The sequence below is a fragment of the Sceloporus occidentalis genome, unplaced genomic scaffold (assembly GCF_023333645.1).
Source record: "Sceloporus occidentalis isolate IW3139 unplaced genomic scaffold, rSceOcc1.0.p SCAF_2, whole genome shotgun sequence".
NCBI classification, from domain to species: Eukaryota; Metazoa; Chordata; class Lepidosauria; order Squamata; family Phrynosomatidae; genus Sceloporus; species Sceloporus occidentalis.
In genome coordinates, this window is record NW_028316982.1 from 190,319,793 (window position 1) to 190,342,515 (window position 22,723).

Here is a 22,723-nt window from a genome sequence, read left to right on the forward strand (position 1 = left end):
TATGTTCTAGCAATTGATTTTCTTTCAATGAGTAAATAATGAAGTAATTTTCACCTGTCTGCTTCCTAATCAGAAATAGTTCTTTTATGCTGCCACTACAATGGTTGCATATTCTTATCGTTCAATGGGTTGCACATAAACTATTAGATAAAATACCTTTGTGAGCAGAAATGTCTGTCAAGAGTCACCTGTCCTCCATTCTGTTACTCACATATATAATGTCAATAAACCCTCTAGGGTGTATTTTTCATGAAGGTCATACAAAGCTGATGCTTCCAGTCTGATAGTAAATTAGTATGGCTGAAACATCAGGTGCTGTGTGCTGCTGGTGACCTTAAACTCAGTATTTCTATTTTTATTCCTCATCTGTAGAAGGAAAGATCAAAAATTAACTTTATTCTACAACAACAGTGTAATATTATTGTGTTAAGCTTGAATATAATTTATACAATTTAATTTTAAGCTTGTATATAATTTATTATATGAGTCATGCCCAATATAAAATTTTAATGATAGAATTTTCTACATACCATAAATTAGCTTGACAAGGATTAACATTTGCCTTACAAAAGGTACAAAAAAGTCAAATTTCAATGTGTGTCGTTTAAGATGCCAGCCACAGATGCTGGTGAAACATCAGGAAGAAACTCCTCTAGAACACAGCCACATAGCCCAAAAAACCCACAAAAAACTATGCGTCATTTAACATTGTCACTTGTACAGTGGTTAAAAAAAATCCCCAAATTTCAGCCACTTACCATGTACATGATTCATTACCCCCAAACAAAATATCCCACAATACTTGGGTTTGGTTTGGTTTTATATAAATTTATTTGCCCCTTATTCTACTTTGGAGAGCCAGCATGGTGTAGTGGTTTGACTGTTGGACTTGAATCAATACTCAGCCACAGAAAATCCCTGGATGATCTTGGGAATGTCACATTCTTTCAGCCTAAGAAGAAAGCAGTAGAAATCTCTTCTGAACAAATCTTGCCAGTTTCTGGCTCAGGGAGTTTAGAATGGAACACACTAAAGTCCAAACACACAAATACTTCTCTGAAGATGCCAGCCACAGATGCTGGAGAAATGTCAGGAATAAACTCTTCTAGAATATGGCCACATAGCCTGAAAAACCCACAAAAAACTATGGATGCTGGCCATGAAAGCCTTCGACTTCACATAAATATTCCTTTGGAGATGGTTTTTGTTTTGTTTTTTAACCCAGTGAAACTGGCATTAGATTGGAAAACATCTCAAAATTCACATTTTTTATTTATCCAAGCACATGAGGGTGAAACTATTATGAAAATATTTATTATGTAAATAGTTTCAGAGCTTGGATAGCTATTCATGATTCCTACCTTTAACATCACAGCAATCCTGCAAAGGTGAGAATAATTCAAGGTGAATCCTTCACAGAAATCCTGTGAAGATGAGAATAATTCAAGGTCAACAAGCAAGCTTTGTGCATATGTGGGAACTTGAATCCTATTACTGTGCAACACTCTACATTCCACACTAGTTGTTTAAAAAGAAAGTAATCATGTAGTCCATATATAAAGTAAAATGCAGAATTTGCTAATACCATTTATTAGGACCACTTATATGTTTTAAAAGTAGCACAAAGGTGGTGTGAGATTTCATCTCTTCCAGAACTCTTCAGCAAGTATGATGGTACAAAAATTAGATGGTGTGGAAGATAAAGGTCAAAAATTAGACCCTGAACCTTTCACACTATGCAATTACGACACTTTGTTTCTACTTCAGGTGCCATGGCTGCATCCTAGAGAATTAGAAGATGGAGCAAGCTTGTTTTCTGCTGCTCTAGTAAATAGGACCTGGAGCAATAGATTCAAACTACAGAAAAGGCAATACCAACTCAACAAGAGGAAGAACTTACTGACAGTAAGAACGTCCTGACTGTAAGAGCAGTTTGACAGTGGAACACTCTCCCTCAGAGGGTGGTGGAGTGTCCTTCTTTGGAAGTTTTTAAACAGACAGATGACCATCTGTCAGGGGTGCTTTGATTGTGTGTTCCTGCATGGAAGAAAGGGGTTGGACTGTATGGCCCTTGTGGTCTTTTCCAAGCCTATGGTTCTATGATTATATGTTACATTCAGCATGCTTTTGCAAATGTATGCTTAGCACTACCATTTAATGCGATGATATTTGGTACTTATACTAGTGATAATGGGTTAGTGTTGTGAGTTTATGGCTAATGTAGAGGGGTACCTATTCTGGACACTGGTACTAGGGTGAAAAGGGTATACTTTTCATTATCACAGTAAATTCATAAAAGGTAGGACAGGAAATGGGACAGGAAACCACCCCCTCTCTAAAAAAGGGAGGTCAAAGACTGACAAGCTGTCTTGAAGAAGGAGACAGTAAAGCCAGACAACAGCAATGTATATATCCAACAACTGATTATTTTGAAAGGTCAAGGAAGGACCGCTTTCTCAAGGCCACCTGGCAGTCTATCACACCTAGCACCTCCCAATTAGTTACTTCTTTTGTAGGAGAAATTCTTCCTAATTAACCTGAGGCATTCCATGCACCCATGCAAACATGACAGGAGCCGTTTGCCTATCGGATTAAGCGGAAGAATCTCTACCTGCCAGACAGAGAAATAATCTGCCCGTTCCTCTAGTAAATTACTAAAGTTAGCTATTACCTGAACCTGGATCCAAAGGTTGAGGATTAACCAATCATGCAATAATTAACTGTATTTCCCCCTACCTGCTTTTCTGCCTTTAAATGTAAGAGAGTTGTATGGTTCAAGAAGTCAATTGATTTGACTACAGTCATATTGAATTGACCACAGTATCAATAAACTGTCTATACCAGATGACAGCTGGCTCTGTCTGATTCCTCTACATTCTTTCTTCTTACAGCATTTATGCTCCCTCCCCCCCCCCGCCGCCGCCCAATACATTAAATTATGAAGAAAAACCATCTATACTGTGGCTATTTCTAGAAAGGAGATGTTATCAAGATGTTTGGGGTTTTTTGTCTCTCTCTTGCCATCCCTTATTCCTGGAATTGTCTTTTGGTAAACTTGTGGACTGTTCCCTCACTGTTTTTAAATTCAAATTAAAAACTTGTTTTTGTTTTCTAAAACGTTTGGAATTTTGAATGAATGGTTTATATATTTAGTCTACTTGATTATCTGTACTGATTATATAGTTTTATTCTGCATTGTTTGTGTGTGTGTTTATTGCATTTTAGTACTGTATTTTAGTATTAATTATTATTATAACAGTTATAAATGTTTTAACCTGTAACTGTAAAGAACAATGTACATGGATGGTGTTGTATAAAAGAACATCATCCTCATCATCATCATGAGGGAAATATCAACAGAAAACAAAATTCCCCCCTTCCTCTGCCCTGTGGCAGAGAATGAAAAGACCAGCACCCATCTGGGTATCTTCCCTTTCTATAGCTCCTGTCCTCCTATCCTTCCAAAAAGCAAATCTTGATTTTGCCATTTTATATAAGAGACACCATTGTACTATGCCATTGTATTTAATGAGACTTGCGCATCCACATATTTTGTTATCTACAGGAGGTCCTGGAACCAAACCCTAGCTGTTACCAAAGGCCAACTGTAATCTGGGTAAAGGATTCCTGGTGTTTTGCCCTGTCTCTCCTAACCTTTGTTTTGACATTCATTGAGTACAAATTGTCCTATCCTCAGGCTTGCCTCTTTTTCCAGGTTTCAAAGCACTGTTGATGCTTTTTAAATTATGGGTGCATAGACGTTGTAGAAATAATGCAGTTTGACACCACTTTAGCTGTCATGGTGCCATCTTACAGATTCCTGGAATTGGTAGTTTTGTGAGGCACCAGAACTCTCTGGCAGAGAAGGTTAAAGACTTTGTAAAACTACAAATCCCAGGATTCCATAGAGCGATAGCACTTAAAGTGGTGTCAAACTGCGTTATTTCTACAGTGTAGATGTACCCTTGGTTATTTATAGCCTGTTCCATGCACAGAGATCTCAGCACAAAGTAAAAACATCTCATTAGTATACAGTGGGTCCTTGTTATACGCGGGGGATCCGTTCTGGACCCCCCCGTGTATAACAAAACCTGCGTATGCTCAAGTCTCATTTGTCTCAATGGCGGCACACGTGCACGCGCGCCGCCATTGGGACAAAGGTTCCTTCTCCCTCCCTTCCCTCGCTTCCCTCCTCCCTTCCCTCCCTGCCTCCCTCCCTTCCCTTCCCCTTACTTACCTTTCTCTCTCGCCGCAGCGGCTTGGCCTCCGCCGCCGCTGCTGCTGCGAGGGAAGCCGGGTGGCGGTGGTGGAGGCCAAGCCTCGGCTTCCTTGCCACCGCCGTGAAAGGGCGCGATGGTGGTGCTGGAGGCCTCTTGGCCCCCAACAGCACCGCCACCGGGCCTTTCCTGCGGTGGCGGCGAGGAAGCAGGGCTGCCGTACTGGAGGCCTTCAAGGCCTCCCGCGCCGGCATCTGGCCTCCTCCAGGCCTCTGCTGCTGTGGAAGGGCTGGGTAGAGGTGTTGGAGGCCAAGAGGCCCCAGCACCGACACCCGCCCCTTCCGTGGCCGCGGAGGCCTGGAGGAGGCCAGGTGCTGGCACTGGAGGCCTTGAAGGCCTCTGGCGCTGCTGCCCTCTGTGCCTCCTCTTCCCCACCTCCGCGCCTTTTTTTGGAAGAGGAGGCGTGGAGGGCAGCAGCGCCTGAGGCCTTCAAGGCCTCCAGCGCCAGCACCCAGCCTCCTCCAGGCCTCCGCGGCCACGGAAGGGGCGGGTGTTGGTGCTGGGGCCTCTTGGCCTCCAGCACCGGTATCCGGCCCTTCCACAGCGGCAGAGGCCTGGAGGAGGCCGGATGCCGGCGCGGGAGGCCTTGAAGGACTCCAGTGCGGCAGCCATGCTTCCTCACCGCCACCGCAGGAAAGGCCCGGTGGCAGTGCTGTTGGGGGCCAAGAGGCCTCCAATACCACCATCGCGCCCTTTCACGGTGGCGGCAAGGAAGCCAAGGCTTGGCCTCCGCCCCCGCCGCCACCCGGCTTCCCCCGCAGCGGCGGAGGCGGAGGCCAAGCCGCTGCGACGAGAGAGAAAGGTAAGTAAGGGGAAGGGAAGGGAGGGAGGCAGGGAGGGAAGGGAGGAGGGAAGCGAGGGAAGGGAGGGAGGAGAAGGAAATTGTCCCCAATGGTGGCACGCGTGCACGCACGCCGCCATTGGGGACAATTTCCCGATTTGCCATCCGCGGATGCTCAAATCCGCGGATGGCAAATCCGCGTATAAGGAGGGCCGACTGTACACTGCTACCCCAGGTTACGAAATTAATTCGTTCCGCTATTCCTTTCGTAAGCCGAAAATTTCGTAACCCGAAACACATTTTCCATTGAAAATAACTAATGCGTTCTATGACCTCAGACTGAACCTGCAAGTCAAAACAAAGGCACAATAGAGGCCTATTAAGCTAAGTACCCTACAATACAATGTAATACAAAGTTGCCTGAGGCACTAATGATCTTAACAATGACTGGCAGGTCCATTCTAAACTTTCTAAAGGATAAAGAAAAAAAGTTTTTTTCTTATCTTTGATGGTTCTGGCATCTCAGAGTGAGGCAGGAGGAGGAGGAGGAGCTCTCAAATCATCACAGCCATGACCAAAGCAACCCCAAATCTAAAAAAGCAACCCCATGGTCACACTCTATGGCCCACATCAAATCAAGGCCAAACTTTCAAAACTCACACCCCACACCCCACACTCTCAAATCATCACACCCATGACCAAAGCAACCCCATGGTCACACTCTATGGCCCGCATCAAATCAAGGCCAAACTGTCAAAACTCACACCCCACACCCCACACTCTCAAATCATCACACCCATGACCATACCACCCCAGAACTCAAACCCAAAGGCCAGAAACCCCAAATCTGAACATGCAACCCCATGGTCAGGCCCATTCTAAAGGATAAAGAAAAACAGTGTTTTTCTTATCTTTGCTGGTCTTGGCATCTCAGAGTGAGGCAGGAGAAGGAGGAGGAGGAGCTCTCAAATCATCACAGCCATGACCAAAGCAACCCCAAATCTAAAAAAGCAACCCCATGGTCACACTCTATGGCCCACATCAAATCAAGGCCAAACTTTCAAAACTCACACCCCACACCCCACACTCTCAAATCATCACACCCATGACCAAAGCAACCCCATGGTCACACTCTATGGCCCGCATCAAATCAAGGCCAGACTTTCAAAACTCACACCCCACACCCCACACTCTCAAATCATCACACCCATGACCAAAGCAACCCCATGGTCACACTCTATGGCCCGCATCAAATCAAGGCCAAACTTTCAAAACTCACACCCCACACCCCACACTCTCAAATCATCACACCCATGACCAAAGCAACCCCATGGTCACACTCTATGGCCCGCATCAAATCAAGGCCAAACTTTCAAAACTCACACCCCACACCCCACACTCTCAAATCATCACACCCATGACCATACCACCCCAGAACTCAAACCCAAAGGCCAGAAACCCCAAATCTGAACATGCAACCCCATGGTCAGGCCCATTCTAAAGGATAAAGAAAAACAGTGTTTTTCTTATCTTTGCTGGTCTTGGCATCTCAGAGTGAGGCAGGAGAAGGAGGAGGAGGAGCTCTCAAATCATCACAGCCATGACCAAAGCAACCCCAAATCTAAAAAAGCAACCCCATGGTCACACTCTATGGCCCACATCAAATCAAGGCCAAACTTTCAAAACTCACACCCCACACCCCACACTCTCAAATCATCACACCCATGACCAAAGCAACCCCATGGTCACACTCTATGGCCCGCATCAAATCAAGGCCAGACTTGCAAAACTCACACCCCACACCCCACACTCTCAAATCATCACACCCATGACCATACCACCCCAGAACTCAAACCCAAAGGCCAGAAACCCCAAATCTGAACATGCAACCCCATGGTCAGGCCCATTCTAAAGGATAAAGAAAAAAAGTGTTTTTCTTATCTTTGATGGTCTTGGCACCTGGTCCTGGCATCTCGGAGTGAGGCAGGAGGAGGAGGAGGAGGAGAGGGGCAGCCCAAAAAGCCAAATTTAAACCAATTCAAGCAATTTAACCACTTCAGCCAATTCAAGCAATTTAACCACTTCAGCCAATTTATCCAATTCAAGCAATTTAACCAATTCAGCCAATTTATCCAATTCAAGCAATTTAACCAATTCAGCCAATTTATCCAATTCAAGCAATTTAACCAATTCAGCCAATTTAGCCAATGCCACCAATTTAACAAAGTTAACCATTTTTTTAAAAAAATTTGGTGTTTTTTTTAAGGGTCACCTTTTTTTTAAGGGTCACCTTTTGCCTTCTTGGATGACGGTTCTCCCTCTCTAGTGAAGAACTGGTCCAAGGATGTCTGCTTTTGCCGGCCCTTAAGCAGGTTCTTAAAATGGCTAAGGCAGACATTATCAAAATGGGCAATGGCATGGCTGGTGAGCACCTTCTCAGGGTGGTGCTTCTCAACATATGAAGACACATTGTGGAATTGCCGCAAAATGTCTTTAATTTCTGCTGTTGGCAAAAATGCCCCCGCAGCCTCCTCCTGCTGGCCCCTGTCGAAATGGAGCACGTCCTCATCCACGGCCGAGTGTTGCATGGCCGCCAAGGCCTTCAGGTCCTCTGTTGTCAGGTCCTCGCTGTGCTCCTCGATGAGTTCCTCCACGTCCTCGTTGTCCACGTTGAGTCCCAGGGACCTTGCGATGGAGACGATCTCTGCAACCTCTTCTTCTTCACCTGGCTCAGCACCCTCGGTCTGTGACCCTTCCAAGGAAGAAGCATCAGGCCACAGCTTCCTCCACGCAGCAATCAGGTTGCGCCTGGTGATCTCCTGCCAGGCCAAGTCCACCATCTTCAAGCACACGACGATATCAAAATGCTGCTTCCAGAACTCTCGAAGGGTCAGCTGTGTGCTCTCCGTCACATCAAAACAACGCTTGAACAGGTGCTTGGTGTAGATCTTCTTGAAGTTCGCAATCACCTGCTGGTCCATGGGTTGCAAGAGGGAGGTCGTGTTGGGCGGCAGAAACTGGACCTTGATGAAGGAGAACTCATCAAGGATGTCCTTCTCCAGGCCATGCGGGTGCGCAGGAGCATTGTCCAAGAGGAGGAGGCACTTCAAGGGCAAATCCTCTTCCTCCAGGTACCGCTTCACAGTCGGGGCGAAGACACTGTTGATCCATTCCACGAAAAGGAGGCGTGTGACCCATGCGCGGCCATTGGAACGCCACATCACTGGCAACCTGTCCTTCTGAATGTTGTGTGCCTTGAAGGCCCTTGGATTTTCGGAGTGGTACACCAACAGGGGCTTGATCTTGCAGTCCCCGCTGGCATTGGCACACAACGCAAGTGTGAAGCGGTCCTTCATAGGCTTGTGGCCTGGCAGTCTCCTCTCCTCCTGGGTGATGTAGGTGCGGCGAGGCATCTTCTTCCAGAAGAGGCCCGTCTCGTCGCAATTGAAGACTTGCTGCGGGACGTAGCCTTCCTCCTCCACCATGGCCTTGAACTCGACGACGAATGCTTCGGCGGCCTGGTGGTCTGCGCTGGACGCCTCGCCGTGACGGACGACAGAGTGGATCCCGGTCCTCCTCTTGAACCTCTCGAACCAGCCACGTGATGCTTTGAAGTCCGGGGTGGCTGGCTCCTCCTGCGAAGAAGTTCCTTCGCCTGCCTCCTTGCTGGCCAGGTCTTCGAAAATGGTGGTGGCCTTCTCGCAGATGACCGAGGTGGTCACAGTGTCCCCGACTCGCTCCTTTTCCTTGATCCAAAGGAGAAGCAGGCGCTCCATCTCCTCGTGCTTCGGTGTCCTCTGCTTGGCAATCGTCGTCACGCCTTTCGCTGGAGCCACAACAGCTCTGATGGCCTCCTTCTGCTTGAGGACAGTGCCAATTGTCGAAGGGTTTCGTCCATACTCCTTGGCAATGTCCACCAAGCGCACGCCCCTCTCGTGCTTTGCGATGATGTCCTTCTTGTCCTCCAAGGACAAGGGAGCCCTCTTCTTCTTCTCACCGCTTGGCTTGGGAGCCATAGCTCAAGCCTAAAAAGGACAAAAGGCACAGGCACTGAGCAAAAGCCACAATTGGAAACCACCCCCACCCCCATGGTCACACTCTCTGGCCCAAACTTGCAAAAGTCACACCCCACACTCTCAAATCATCACAGCCATGAGCACAGCACCCCAGAACACAAACCCATAGGCCAGAAACCCAAAATCTGAAAATGCAACCCCAAAGTCACACTGTCTGGCCCACATCAAAGCAAGGCCAAACTTGCAAAACTCACACTCCACACTCTCAAATCATCACAGCCATGGCCAAAGCACACAAGAACACAAGCCCATAGGCCAAAACCCCCAAATCAGAAAATGCCACCCTATGGTGAGAGTCTCTGGCCACATGCGACCATGGCCAAAGTTTTAAAAGTCACACACCACACTTTGAAAACAGCAGAGCCATGAAGAAATCAAGGCAGCAAATGAAAACCAGCATCCACAAATCAGAAAATGCCACCCTATGGTGAGAGTCTCTGGCCACATGCGACCATGGCCAAAGTTTTAAAAGTCACACACCACACTTTGAAAACAGCAGAGCCATGAAGAAATCAAGGCAGCAAATGAAGCCCAGCATCCACAAATCAGAAAATGCCACCCTATGGTGAGAGTCTCTGGCCACATGCGACCATGGCCAAAGTTTTAAAAGTCACACACCACACTTTGAAAACAGCAGAGCCATGAAGAAATCAAGGCAGCAAATGAAGCCCAGCATCCACAAATCAGAAAATGCCACCCAAACAGCAAAAAAACCCAAAAAAAGCAACCCAGCACCTCAAGCCCATAATCCACAAATCAGAGCATGCCACCCAAACAGCAAAAAAACCCAAAAAAAGCAACCCAGCACCTCAAGCCCATAATCCACAAATCAGAGCATGCCACCCAAACAGCAAAAAAACCCAAAAAAAGCAACCCAGCACCTCAAGCCCATAATCCACAAATCAGAGCATGCCACCCAAACAGCAAAAAAACCCAAAAAAGCAACCCAGCACCTCAAGCCCATAATCCACAAATCAGAGCATGCCACCCAAACAGCAAAAAAACCCAAAAAAGCAACCCAGCACCTCAAGCCCATAATCCACAAATCTGAACATGCCACCCAAACAGCAAAAAAACCCAAAAAAAGCAACCCAGCACCTCAAGCCCATAATCCACAAATCAGAGCATGCCACCCAAACAGCAAAAAAAACCCAAAAAAAGCAACCCAGCACCTCAAGCCCATAATCCACAAATCTGAACATGCCACCCAAACAGCAAAAAAACCCAAAAAAAGCAACCCAGCACCTCAAGCCCATAATCCACAAATCAGAGCATGCCACCCAAACAGCAAAAAAACCCAAAAAAAGCAACCCAGCACCTCAAGCCCATAATCCACAAATCAGAGCATGCCACCCAAACAGCAAAAAAACCCCAAAAAAGCAACCCAGCACCTCAAGCCCATAATCCACAAATCAGAGCATGCCACCCAAACAGCAAAAAAACCCAAAAAAAGCAACCCAGCACCTCAAGCCCATAATCCACAAATCTGAACATGCCACCCAAACAGCAAAAAAACCCAAAAAAAGCAACCCAGCACCTCAAGCCCATAATCCACAAATCAGAGCATGCCACCCAAACAGCAAAAAAACCCAAAAAAAGCAACCCAGCACCTCAAGCCCATAATCCACAAATCAGAGCATGCCACCCAAACAGCAAAAAACCCCCAAAAAAGCAACCCAGCACCTCAAGCCCATAATCCACAAATCAGAGCATGCCACCCAAACAGCAAAAAAACCCAAAAAAAGCAATCCAGCACCTCAAGCCCATAATCCACAAATCAGAGCATGCCACCCAAACAGCAAAAAAACCCAAAAAAAGCAACCCAGCACCTCAAGCCCATAATCCACAAATCAGAGCATGCCACCCAAACAGCAAAAAAACCCAAAAAAGCAACCCAGCACCTCAAGCCCATAATCCACAAATCAGAGCATGCCACCCAAACAGCAAAAAAACCCAAAAAAAGCAACCCAGCACCTCAAGCCCATAATCCACAAATCTGAACATGCCACCCAAACAGCAAAAAAACCCAAAAAAAGCAACCCAGCACCTCAAGCCCATAATCCACAAATCAGAGCATGCCACCCAAACAGCAAAAAAACCCAAAAAAAGCAACCCAGCACCTCAAGCCCATAATCCACAAATCTGAACATGCCACCCAAACAGCAAAAAAACCCAAAAAAAGCAACCCAGCACCTCAAGCCCATAATCCACAAATCAGAGCATGCCACCCAAACAGCAAAAAAACCCAAAAAAAGCAACCCAGCACCTCAAGCCCATAATCCACAAATCTGAACATGCCAGTAGCAAAACCCACAATCCACACTTTGGAAAAAAAAAAACCCAGCACCCCACAGCAAAAGCATGGTCACACTGTCTCACCCTACCCCACCCCACAAGAAGAAGGTAAAAATCCATCAACCTACCTGTAGAGAAATTCCTGATGGCCGGTCTTGATCCGAAGATACACCTGGCAAAGGCAGCAAAAGTCCAAAGCCAGGCAAAGTCCGAACCGCAAGTGAACCCAAGAGTCAGAGCTCAAAATATCAACTCTTCCTCACACAGTCCACAGGGCCAGACAAAGGGGGCAGATCAATGGAAGCCGGCTTTTGTTTCTCAAGGCAAGCCACCCCCCCCAATTTCGTTAGCCAATCCAGATGATCAGCTTGATTTCTCAAGCCAATCACTGCTGCTAACAAAATTCAAAACTCGCGCCAAAGCTAACCCCTAACCCAGCCCCCTTAGGTTTCCGTTAGCCCTGGAAATCCCTGGAAAGCCTGTAGCTGCACTTTGCATCATTTGAATTTCGCGCCGAAATGAATTTCGTAACCCGAAAAATATTTCGTAACCCGAAACAGTTTTTTCCAATCCACGTTTTTCGTATCCCGGAAATTTCGTAACCCGGTCATTTCGTATCCCGGGGCACCAGTGTATTTAACAATTCAATAGACACATAACACAGTATTAGACAATGTAACATTTTAGAACAATTTAGAGTATTTTTCCTATTATTAATGTATCCTCTTGTAGGGTGTTTTTAAAAAAATACAGCTAGAAGGCAAGTGATTCATTTTACATATACTGATATGCACCTTAATACTGTATTTACTTGGAAATAATATCAGTGGTATTCATTCTGAATAAACATACATAAAACCAGGATAAACTGGAACTCTTTTTCCAGTAATTAACTAGAAAGACTATGGTGCAACCTATTAGATGGATAAATTATAATAAATATGTGCCATCCATTTTCACTACAACCAACTTTTTCCATTGATTTTGGAAGACCTACACATTCTCTGCTTTACTTGTAAAATTTTGCCATAACTGTTAATTAGGCTGTAACCCTATACCTACTTTTTGTTGTTATTTGCCTTTAAACTGGCTTTCTCTTATGGTGACACTATGAATAAGAGACCTCCAAGAACCTCAATTCTTCTCAGGTCTTACAGACTCTGAACCATAGCTACCTTTATTGAGTCAATCCATCTGTAACATGGTCTTCCTACTACTCTCCATTTTATCAAACACAACTGTTTTATCCAATGAGTTATGAAAGAAGCCACTACTATTAGCCTCATTAAACACAACCGAATTTATTTCTGAATAGAAACGTATGTTGTTGTTATGTGCTTTCAAGTCAACTCCAACCTATGTGCTCAGAAGTGGCTTGCCATTGCATAATACATTACTTTGAGTGCATATACACTGTAGAAGTAATGTAGTTTGATACCACTTTCAGTTTGGTAGCTCCATCCTATGGAAGCCTGGGATTTGTAGCTTTACAAAGTCTTTAGCTTTCTCTGTGAAAGAGTGTAGGCAGCTCACAAAACTACAGGTTCCCAAGATTCTGTAGGAAAAAGCCATGGCAGTTAAAGTGGTATCAAACTGCATTTTGTTTTTACAGTGCAGATATACCCTTTGCTATTAATTCAAACAGTCTACTCAATTACTGCTGTGCAATTAAAGATGATGAGATTTTATCCATAGTGATATGTTACAAATAAAAATGAATGAAAGTATATGGATTTAGTTCTGAAATAATCATCCTTTCAGTAGACCCACTGAATCAGTGAAACATTAAAAACATAATTAACTAATGTAAATACATTTCTACACAATGTAAGTAAATTAGAATCCAACTCATTTTATTTGTGACATTTTTCATCCAAGGCTATTGGACAAAATATGGGTAGCATGAACTAATAATAATCAGAGGACGCCGCCGCCGCCCCTTTCCATCTGGGCTGGGCGGCCCAGAGGACTTTGTCCGCTGCCGCCGTGGCGTTTTTCCGGGGGGCGGGGCCGGTGGGAGCAGCCCTTACAAAAGCCGGCCCGCCGGCTCCCCCTGAAGAGGACGCCATCGCCCTTTTTCCATCTGGGCAGGAGCGGCCCAGGGGACTCTGTCCGCCGCCTATACCACCAGGGCGGAGCGCCAAGGACTGGTGTCTGGTCCCGCTGTTGGGGACTCTCTACAGGGAGGGAGATAGAGAGGGGCTTAGTTACTTTTTTATTAGGGGTTGGTTGGGATATGTCCTGTCTTTTTTCTCGCTGCTGTATGCTATTTAATGTATTTAATGTATTTTTAGATTTGTTTTATTATTTGATTGAATAGGATGGATTTATTGTTGTATTGTAGTATATGGTTTTTATGCTGCTTGTAATCTGTATTGTATTGTATTTTATTTTGCTGTAAACCGCCGTGATCATAGGAACGGCGGTATATAAATAAAATTTCATTTCATTTCATTTCAGTGTTCCCATAATCAGTGTTGTTGTTGTTGTTGTTGTTGTTTATCCAATTCCATGTCACATTCTCTCAGCAAATTGTGGAAGGATCTGTTCTAATTTTGTGAGTAGGTTCAGAGTCATCCAATCTGTGGAGCTGACTCCATCATTTCTTAGCATCTTCGCATCCCCATATCTCTGAAGAGTGTTTTTCAGTTCTGTCTGTGGTCTAAAGGTACCACTTTAACTGCCATGGCTCAATGCTATGGAATTCTGAGATTTGTAGTTTTGTGAGATATTTAGCCTTCTCTGTAGGAGAGCTCTGGTGCCACAACACACTATAAATCCTGGGATTCCATAGCATTGAGTCATGGCAGTTAAGGTGGTACCAAACTGCTTTATTTCTGCACTGCAGATGCAGCCTCAGGCTAAGATACTATGGGCCTCAACAGACTGGCACTAAATGCCGGCATCAGGGCAGAGTGGACGTATTGCATTCACATGCTGTGCACCTGTACTCTTTCCCCATGCCACTGTGACAGCGCACACCCCACCACATGGCGGGAGGCATCACAGTGCTCCCTTGGCACTGCGTGTAGATGCACTGCACCAAAGGAGCATCAAAAAGCTGTGGTGCCAGCTTTAGTTAAATTGTTAAACTAAGATGTAGCCTTAGTTAAATTGTTAGAATCTTTTCACACCACCTGCCAATCTTGCAAGAAAAAGCTGGTATTTGTATAAATAAAATGATGGTGGAATCCTTACCCTTCTTCAAAACTCCAGTTTGTTGAGTGTCCTTCACTTGTGTTCTATACAGTGGGCCCTTGGTATCTGCTGGTCTTTGGGTCCAGGACCCCCTGTGGATACCAATATCTGTAGATGCTCAAATCCCATTACATATGATAGTGTAGTAAAAGGTGTCCCTTATATAAAATGGCAAAATCAAAGATTACTTTTGGAGATTTTTCAAATATATATTTAAAAGATGTAGATGGTTGTATCCATGGATAAGGAATCTGTGGCTATGGAAGGTCATCTGTAGTTTTTACTCCAGAATACCCTCAAGAAAATGTTGAGATCCTCAGAGGGTTATACTAGTGCACCTTCCTGTTAAATAGTGAATTGATCGTATTATCCAAATGGGGTAATGTAACAAATGGTCAGATAATTTTTTTAAAGAATTATTCCCAAGTCCTTATCTCATATATTTTTAATTTAATATCAGAAGACTTAAAAAATGTCTGAAAACTCTTCAGTCCCTAGAAAACAAGGCTTTACGTGTAATAGTTGATGTTTTATTATTGAAACAGAATCTGAAGACTGCCAAAATAAAGCTGCTTCGGGTCTCTTTGGAGGTATGCTGTTTAAATGAAGCATGCATCCTAAGAATCCGGAAGCTGCACCAAAGCTGCACTCCAGTGTTTAGGAATGGAGTGTGGCTTTGGCGCGACCTCCGGACTCTTAGGACCCATGCATCATTTACATAGCATACCTCCAAAGAGACCCGAAGCAGCTTTATTTCGGCAGTCTGTAACAGGCCTAAAACATTATTCTCTACAACACCTATACAGTGGACCCTTGTTATACTCTGGGGTTTGGTTCCAAGATCCCCCGTGTAGAACAAAATCCATCTATGCTCAAGTCCCATTAAATATAATGACATAGTAAACTGGTGTCCCTTATAAAAAATGGAAAATCAAGGTTTGATATTTGAAATGTATACTTTTTTTGAACATTTTCAAACCGTGGATGCTTGAATCCGTGTACAAGAAATCCATGTATAAGAAGGGCTGACTATACTACTACTTATTGTTGGAGGAGGAGTAGATTGCTAATTGTGGTGCATTACAGAGCACCGAAAAGCGGCGCTCTCCCTGCGCCGTCATTAGCTGCGCCGAGAAGCCCCAGAAGCCAAACCGCAAGGCTTCCCAGCGCAGCTAAAAAGAAGCGCCAAAATGTCGCTTCTTCTTGTGTCGTGGAAATGATGCGACGAGGCGCCAATGGTGCACTCAACGCGTCATTTTCACGATGCTACGTGCGGACGCTAAGCGTCCGGCACATAAAAATGGCCACGCCCGTGTGTATAGGGCTCGGCCATTTTTATGCCCCGTCACGTGCTAGGGGTGAGGCCGGTATGGACGCTAGGTCCTCGGTCAATCCCTGGCACGTGATGGGGGTGCCGCAAAGGCCCGTGTGGAACGGGCCTCTGTTGCATTTGTCTTGGAAAAAAAGTATGGTAAAGAGCTGGATATATAAGTTTAACCAGAAATGTAATGTTACACAATAAAGTCACTTCTGCCATTTTGGCAAGGAGGGAAAAATGTTTGATATAGCTTCAAGTAGCTCAGGCAGTTTACAAGTAGTTTACAATGACAATGGAAACAGATTTCAAATATATATGTGTTGGGTTAAACATTAAGATAAGAAATAACTCAAGCTAGCTACATTTATGTATATTTCATCAGTTACCATGTCACAATACTTCTAGGGTATATTTTTATGATGAAATTACCTCCCAGAAAACCAATAACAACATAGATTATTAATACACTACATTGCCTTGACCCTTATAGTCATAAAATAATGATCAAACAAGTAAACCCCCAAGCACTGCCTGGATTCAATCCAGAATAAAAGCTCCTTTGCTTAATACAGTTTTAATTGCTTCTGCAACCTAATCAACATGGAGAGTCAAAGCAATTAATCTAACTATATCACTTCAAGCAAGTTGTTCACTACTCTTGCTCATGTAATTGCTTAAATATATACATCCACCGTTCCTGTTCCTATAATTGCTTATGTATATATATTTCATTGTGTGGAGAAACACTTCTGTTGCTGAAGAAGTGGGCTGAAAAAAAATTCACAGGCTTTTAACTCTATGTTTCTATCTGTCTGCCTGTCTGTCTATTGAGCATATATAAAATGTCTCATCTTCTTAGAAATATGTTTATCAATCCCAGGTCACATTAATTCAACAGTGCGACAATGCATGTATTGAGGAAACCCCTGGTCAGATACCTAATATTTTTGTGGCAAACAAAATTGGCTTCTAGATCAATTTCTCACTCTGGGTTTCCTCTTATTAAATACTGAATTATTAATTCATGGTCAGATTATAATGTGTTGTTTTTTTCTGTCTTATCTTTTTAAATATTTTTAACATACTGAATATAAGTCTATGGATATGATATATTGTAACTTCCTGTGGAGCTTTTACTGTTTCTATTATATTGTAATTCTTTTCACTGTTTGAGATGGCTTTATGCTAAAGCAATAAAGTTGTTGTTCAAGTTGGCTGGGAAAGCCATTGAGTCCCTGCTTTCAGTTCTCTGGTCATTAACTAAGATGTAAAGTTACTTACAGCAGTTTGATAAAAGTAAACTGAGCACATAAAGAAAATCAATTCATTTGAGATGTGGTGCAAAAGAAGAAAAGTGTTAAGGATACCATGGACAGCCAAAAAGACAAACAAATTGGTTCTAAAACGGATCATGCCTGAACTCTCCCTGGAAGCGAAGATGACTAAATTGAGGCTGTCAGACTTTGGACACATTATGAGAAGACATGATTCATTAGAAAATATAACAATGCTAGGAAAGATGGAGGGCAGTAGAAAGAAATCATGACCTGTAGAACCTGAACAGAGGGGCTGAGAACAGAAGGGCTTGGAGGTGTCTCATTCATGGGATCACTATGTATCAAAATTGGCTCAAAGACAGCTAGCAATAACAAAACAAAAAAAAACCCACCTTTCCTACATGGCCATTTAACGAGGTTCTGGAAAACTGCCATGTGAAATGAGACACTAAGGCCATGTTTCCATGGGCCAAGGAACATGTTCTCCCCCCATCCTCACAGCAGTCAGTCCAGACAATGCAGGGTCTAATTCCTATTTCTCGTGTGAACTGTCTTGATAATGTATGGCCAGGTCAGCAGTGAACCCAGATTATACCACCCTCAAAATGGATTTTAAAAACTCACCTTTTGTTCCAAATCTTCACAGCAAATTACATGTGTGTCCTGCTGTGTTTCCCACTTCCACTGCCACAAGTCACTCCCTTTGAGGTCAGAACGAGGTGCCCAGCCATTTGATTGACACTGGGCAACTCATTTCTGATCTCTGAAGAAGCAACGTCATCCTAGTACCAGCATCAGGCATCACAGCAGGATGCACATCTGAACAGCCACCCAGTGTCACTCCAAAGTGTTCAGGTAATGAGGGCATTCAGAGCAGCTTCAGGGCCAGAATACTCTGGGATGATCCCCAATTATTCTGGCTCATGTGAACATGGACTAAGAGTCAATGTAAGTGTACTACCTCTTGTTGTTGTTGCTGCTGCTGCTGCTGCTGCTGCTGCTGCTGCTGCTGCTGCTGTCATTGTTGTTTCATCCCCCAGATTCAGATTTGCTTCGGAGTGATTCCTTCAAATCAAAGGAAAAATCAACTGCATTGTTTTCAAGATATAACTGGATTCAAACCTGCACTTAATAGTTCTGCCTGAGGTTGAGAGAAGGCATCTGGAAAGCTACACCTCCCATAGATTTGTAGTGAATGTTACTATAGATGGGTAAGCCAACTAGCATAGGGGAATCTTTCTGCTGGACACCCACACGCATATGACTCAGTGCTTACATTCCTATCTATCATATATTTATTTGCTTGTATCTAGCTTGTTTTAAGTTTGTTTGCTTATTTGTGTCCTTCCCCCCCCCTTTCTTTTTTAAATCAAGGTTCTCATTCAGATGTTTGTTCACATTTTTATGAAGTTCTTGGTGTAGTTTGCTATACCACTTTGGGTCATTCTACACTATAGTACTACATAATTGAAACACCTTGTTAGTTCCCAGAGTATGAGAAAGTGACTTTTAGTAACTCTTATATGATAATAATTATGCTGACTAGAGTTTTCTGTGAGTTGATCCCAAAACAGGACTTTTCCAAGTTCATCTGGTTCCTCTGTGTTGGTCAGGACCTATTGACCACATTTTTGTCCCACCCACATGTAGTCAGTGACAAGTATATGGCAACATTTGGGTTTTAGTCCTCAGTCCTATACAGTGTGCCCTTTTTTTAAGCAGGGAATCTGTTCCACCTCCGCCCCCCACATTAAAAAACACATATGCTCGAGCCCCATTGAAAGTAATGAGGCTCGTGCATGTGACGATGGCGTGGCAGCGCAGCGGCGCATGCATGCCTTGGACATGCGCCCCATTCATCTAAATGGGACGCACTGCCCCTTGTGCCCTGCACGCTCCCGTGCGGCTCCCTTGCGCCTTTCAGCATATACTGAAAGCCGCGTATAGTGCATCAACATATAACACGGGCGCACTGTACTTACTACTGGGGGATTCCAAAAAGCTGTGAGGCTGATCTCCTTTAAGAGTTCCCCCCTCCCTGCCATTTGAAACAGGAGTAGAGACAGAGTTCTAAATACAATTGTTCCAAAGGATAGCCACTTCTTCTCCACCATAGTGGATCACTCATATGTCCATTTTTAGAATGCTACCATGCTTGAGCAATGATGTATTCAATGTGTTTCCCTTCACCATGTGGAAATACAAAATATTACTAAAGTAGCAAGTCTTTTGATTTGGAGAATATATGTATCTATTAATATACTGCAACTGTGTCAGGAAATTTACTATACTGATTCATTTGGGGAGTAACATGTAGAGTTTACAAGATATACCCGATGTATTTGTTAACTGTTTAGAAGGCAGGCAGAGGAAATGCGAGTAGTCAAATCTGAAGGAGGACCACACAGGAATGCAGTTTTCTTCTGAGAACCAGCATAACATATCCTGGCTTGGTCTTTATGTACTAAATGCTACAATAAGAGATGAACCCAATTGTAAAGTTAAGTGAAAGTCTCCTTTTTGTAGGCAATACTGGCACACCTATAAATGGATAGACAAGCTTTTAAATTTACAAATACAAAAGCATTCCATATAACTGTGTACAAGTATAAGAGTGGTTAATTTTAGCCCTTAATCTTTATCAATGGTGTTTTACTTCCTTGGTCTGAATAAAACCATTCATTTATGAGATATGAACTTTTCCCTCCTTAGCCTGCATAATACAATTCATTTATGAGATCTGACTTGATAGAAGGACAATGTGCAGTACAGAATGCAAGGATGACAGGCTCCTCAATCTTCCTTGTCCCATTCTTTATAAATGATTTGGTCAAGGCTACAGCCTATAATGTCTTATCTATAATATGATAGAGAGGAAAAAAACTGAACTGTGTTCAGCTGTATTTGCACAATGCTCTTAGGTAGCTAACCATAGGGTTTTTTCCCTCAGAGGTGAAAACTATACTACTTTTCTTATGTTTGTAATCTTTCTATATCCATTTAAACTTAGACTCCCTTTGTCTTAGATATAAAATGCTGAAATAAATGGTTGTGATAAAGATCAAATATATTAGCATTTTACTAAAGTTTAACTACTGTATTCAATGATTGCTTGTCCCTATCTCTGTGACTGAAAATCTACTAAAAAGAAAAATAAATGAACAATGGGAAGAGAGATCCTTTGAATAACATGCAAAGAAAAACAGTCAGGTCATATGAACGGAACCTTACATTTGCATAAAGATGTCCTGAGTCCATTGTGACTCAAAAGCTGACACTGGTTCTTCTCTCCCTGTCAGTAACTTTCCACATGGCTTACAACTTTACACTGGAAAGCAAATGGAGAAGCACAGAAGTGTGTGTTCATTGCAGCACTATCACATAAGCATCCCAATGTATGTTGTCTTATTATAACTCATGGTACAATGAAATGTACACACTAACAAAAGAAATGCGAGTAAAGATGGGAATTGCTTCCATAGTCAGTTGCTCTGCTGCTGAAGCAAGATACCTAAAAGAAAAGGCACTTAGCTTCATGGCAAAGACATGTTTTGCAGGCAGAAGATCCCAGGCTGAGTCATTGACAGCTCCAGCCAAAGGGATCAGAGAGCAGGTGATGAGAAAGGATCAGATAGTTGCCATTGGTAGTTGCAAGGAATCTCATGTGTTGTTTCAGTCAATGCACTATCTATGCTGGAAGCCCACAGTTACAGGTTGAGTCTCTCTTATCCAGAATTCTGAAATCTGAAATATTCCAAAAACCAAAAATAATTTCCACAGATGGCTGAGATTGTGACACCTTTGCTTTCTAATAGCTCATTGTACACAGATTTTGTTTCATACACAAAATTATTTGAAATTACCTTCAGGCTCTGTGTATAAGATATATATGAGACATAAATGAATGTTGTGTTTAGACTTGGGTCCCATCTCTAAGATATGCACATATATTCCAAAATCCAAAATAAAAACACCAAAATCCCAAATACTTTTGGTCCCAAGCATTTTGGGTAAAGGAGACTCAACGTGTATAGTGATTCCTGATAGGTCATTATCCAGCCTTTGGTAGGGTTTAGAATCACTGGAACTCAGAGCCTCTACAGGGATGGAGAACCCAATTAAGATGGTCCAACCCAGGAGACTTCGGGATCCAGATGGATTCCTGATAACTCTTGGGGAGTTTCTTGTTGCCTTGGCAGGTGATCCTGTCAAAGCCCTGGATGATCTCTGGAATAGGGAAATGGCTAGAGCGGTGGATTTTATTGCCTCTAAGCATCCCCTCCCACAAAGTAGAACCAAATGAGCCCTCTAGTTCACTAGGGAGCTGGCAGTGATTAAACGAGTGGGACACTACAGTGACGAGGCAGAAGACTAGAGCAAGTCTGACCAAACACGAGCTAGAGTCCATTGCAGGGTCTATGCCATGGGGATGGTGGCAGTAAAGAAATTATACTTTTGTGCCACCATTGCATCTGCAGTGTAACCTAATGGACCTGTTCAAAGTGGTCAGGGACCTTTTACTTTCTGGCCTACAAGAAGAATAAAGACTACTTGACAACCCACTGTGAAGAATTTGCAAGAAACTATGCTGTTATCTAGTCAAACAGAAGAGGAGTGATAAATCCACATTCTGGATTTATCACACTAGGCTATTCTCCCACTAAAATCACAGTTTTTTCAAAAGCATGATGCAGTCAGGTCTACTCTCTTATCACAACTTGATAATCTTTCTGACATTACAGCCTTTGTTCACACTAATACCTTATTACACTCAGCATTTTGCACTGGCCAGCCAGTGCCACCCAGCATTGCCCAGTGTGTGCCTAATCTGGCACACACAGAAGAGACAGTGAGAACAGAGTGAAAGAGAGAAACTCCACAAAGAAATATAAATTAAAAGGAGTCTTTACAAAGGTCTTTTCCCTGGAAATGGGGAGACTTCATGCTTCAGGATAGACTAATCACTGGCAAATGAAAGTAATTAATCTGTCAGCAATTAATCCAATCTGCTCAAATCAGGAACCCCTTCATCCTATCAATGGCAAGAAAAGAGCAAGCAACATCTAAAGCCAGCCCAATGATGACTCAAAATTGGGATTAAAGCAGAATTGTTTTATCGTACTGTACATGCTAGCACCACAGAAGCAGGAAAGGGGGGTTATTCACAGAGGTGTTACATTAATGCAGTAGTTCTCAAATAGTGGGGCGGGCCCCCCAGGGGGGGCGCGAGGCTCCGTAAAGGGGGGCGCGAGGCTCTGTAAAGGTATGTTATGCAGAGATGTACTTATAACAATTTTATAGACAAATGATACTATTTACAGTCGCGTGTGGGCGCGAAATGTTTTCTTCTTCCTAGGGGGGGGCATGTCAGAAAATAATTGAGAAGCACTGCATTAATGAAAAGAAAGGCCTGAAAATGATCTTCCACTAAAATAATAACAAAAAAGTGGTGAGGTGTGATATAGTCCTTTGTGTTTCTTAGTCACACATGTCCTGGTTTT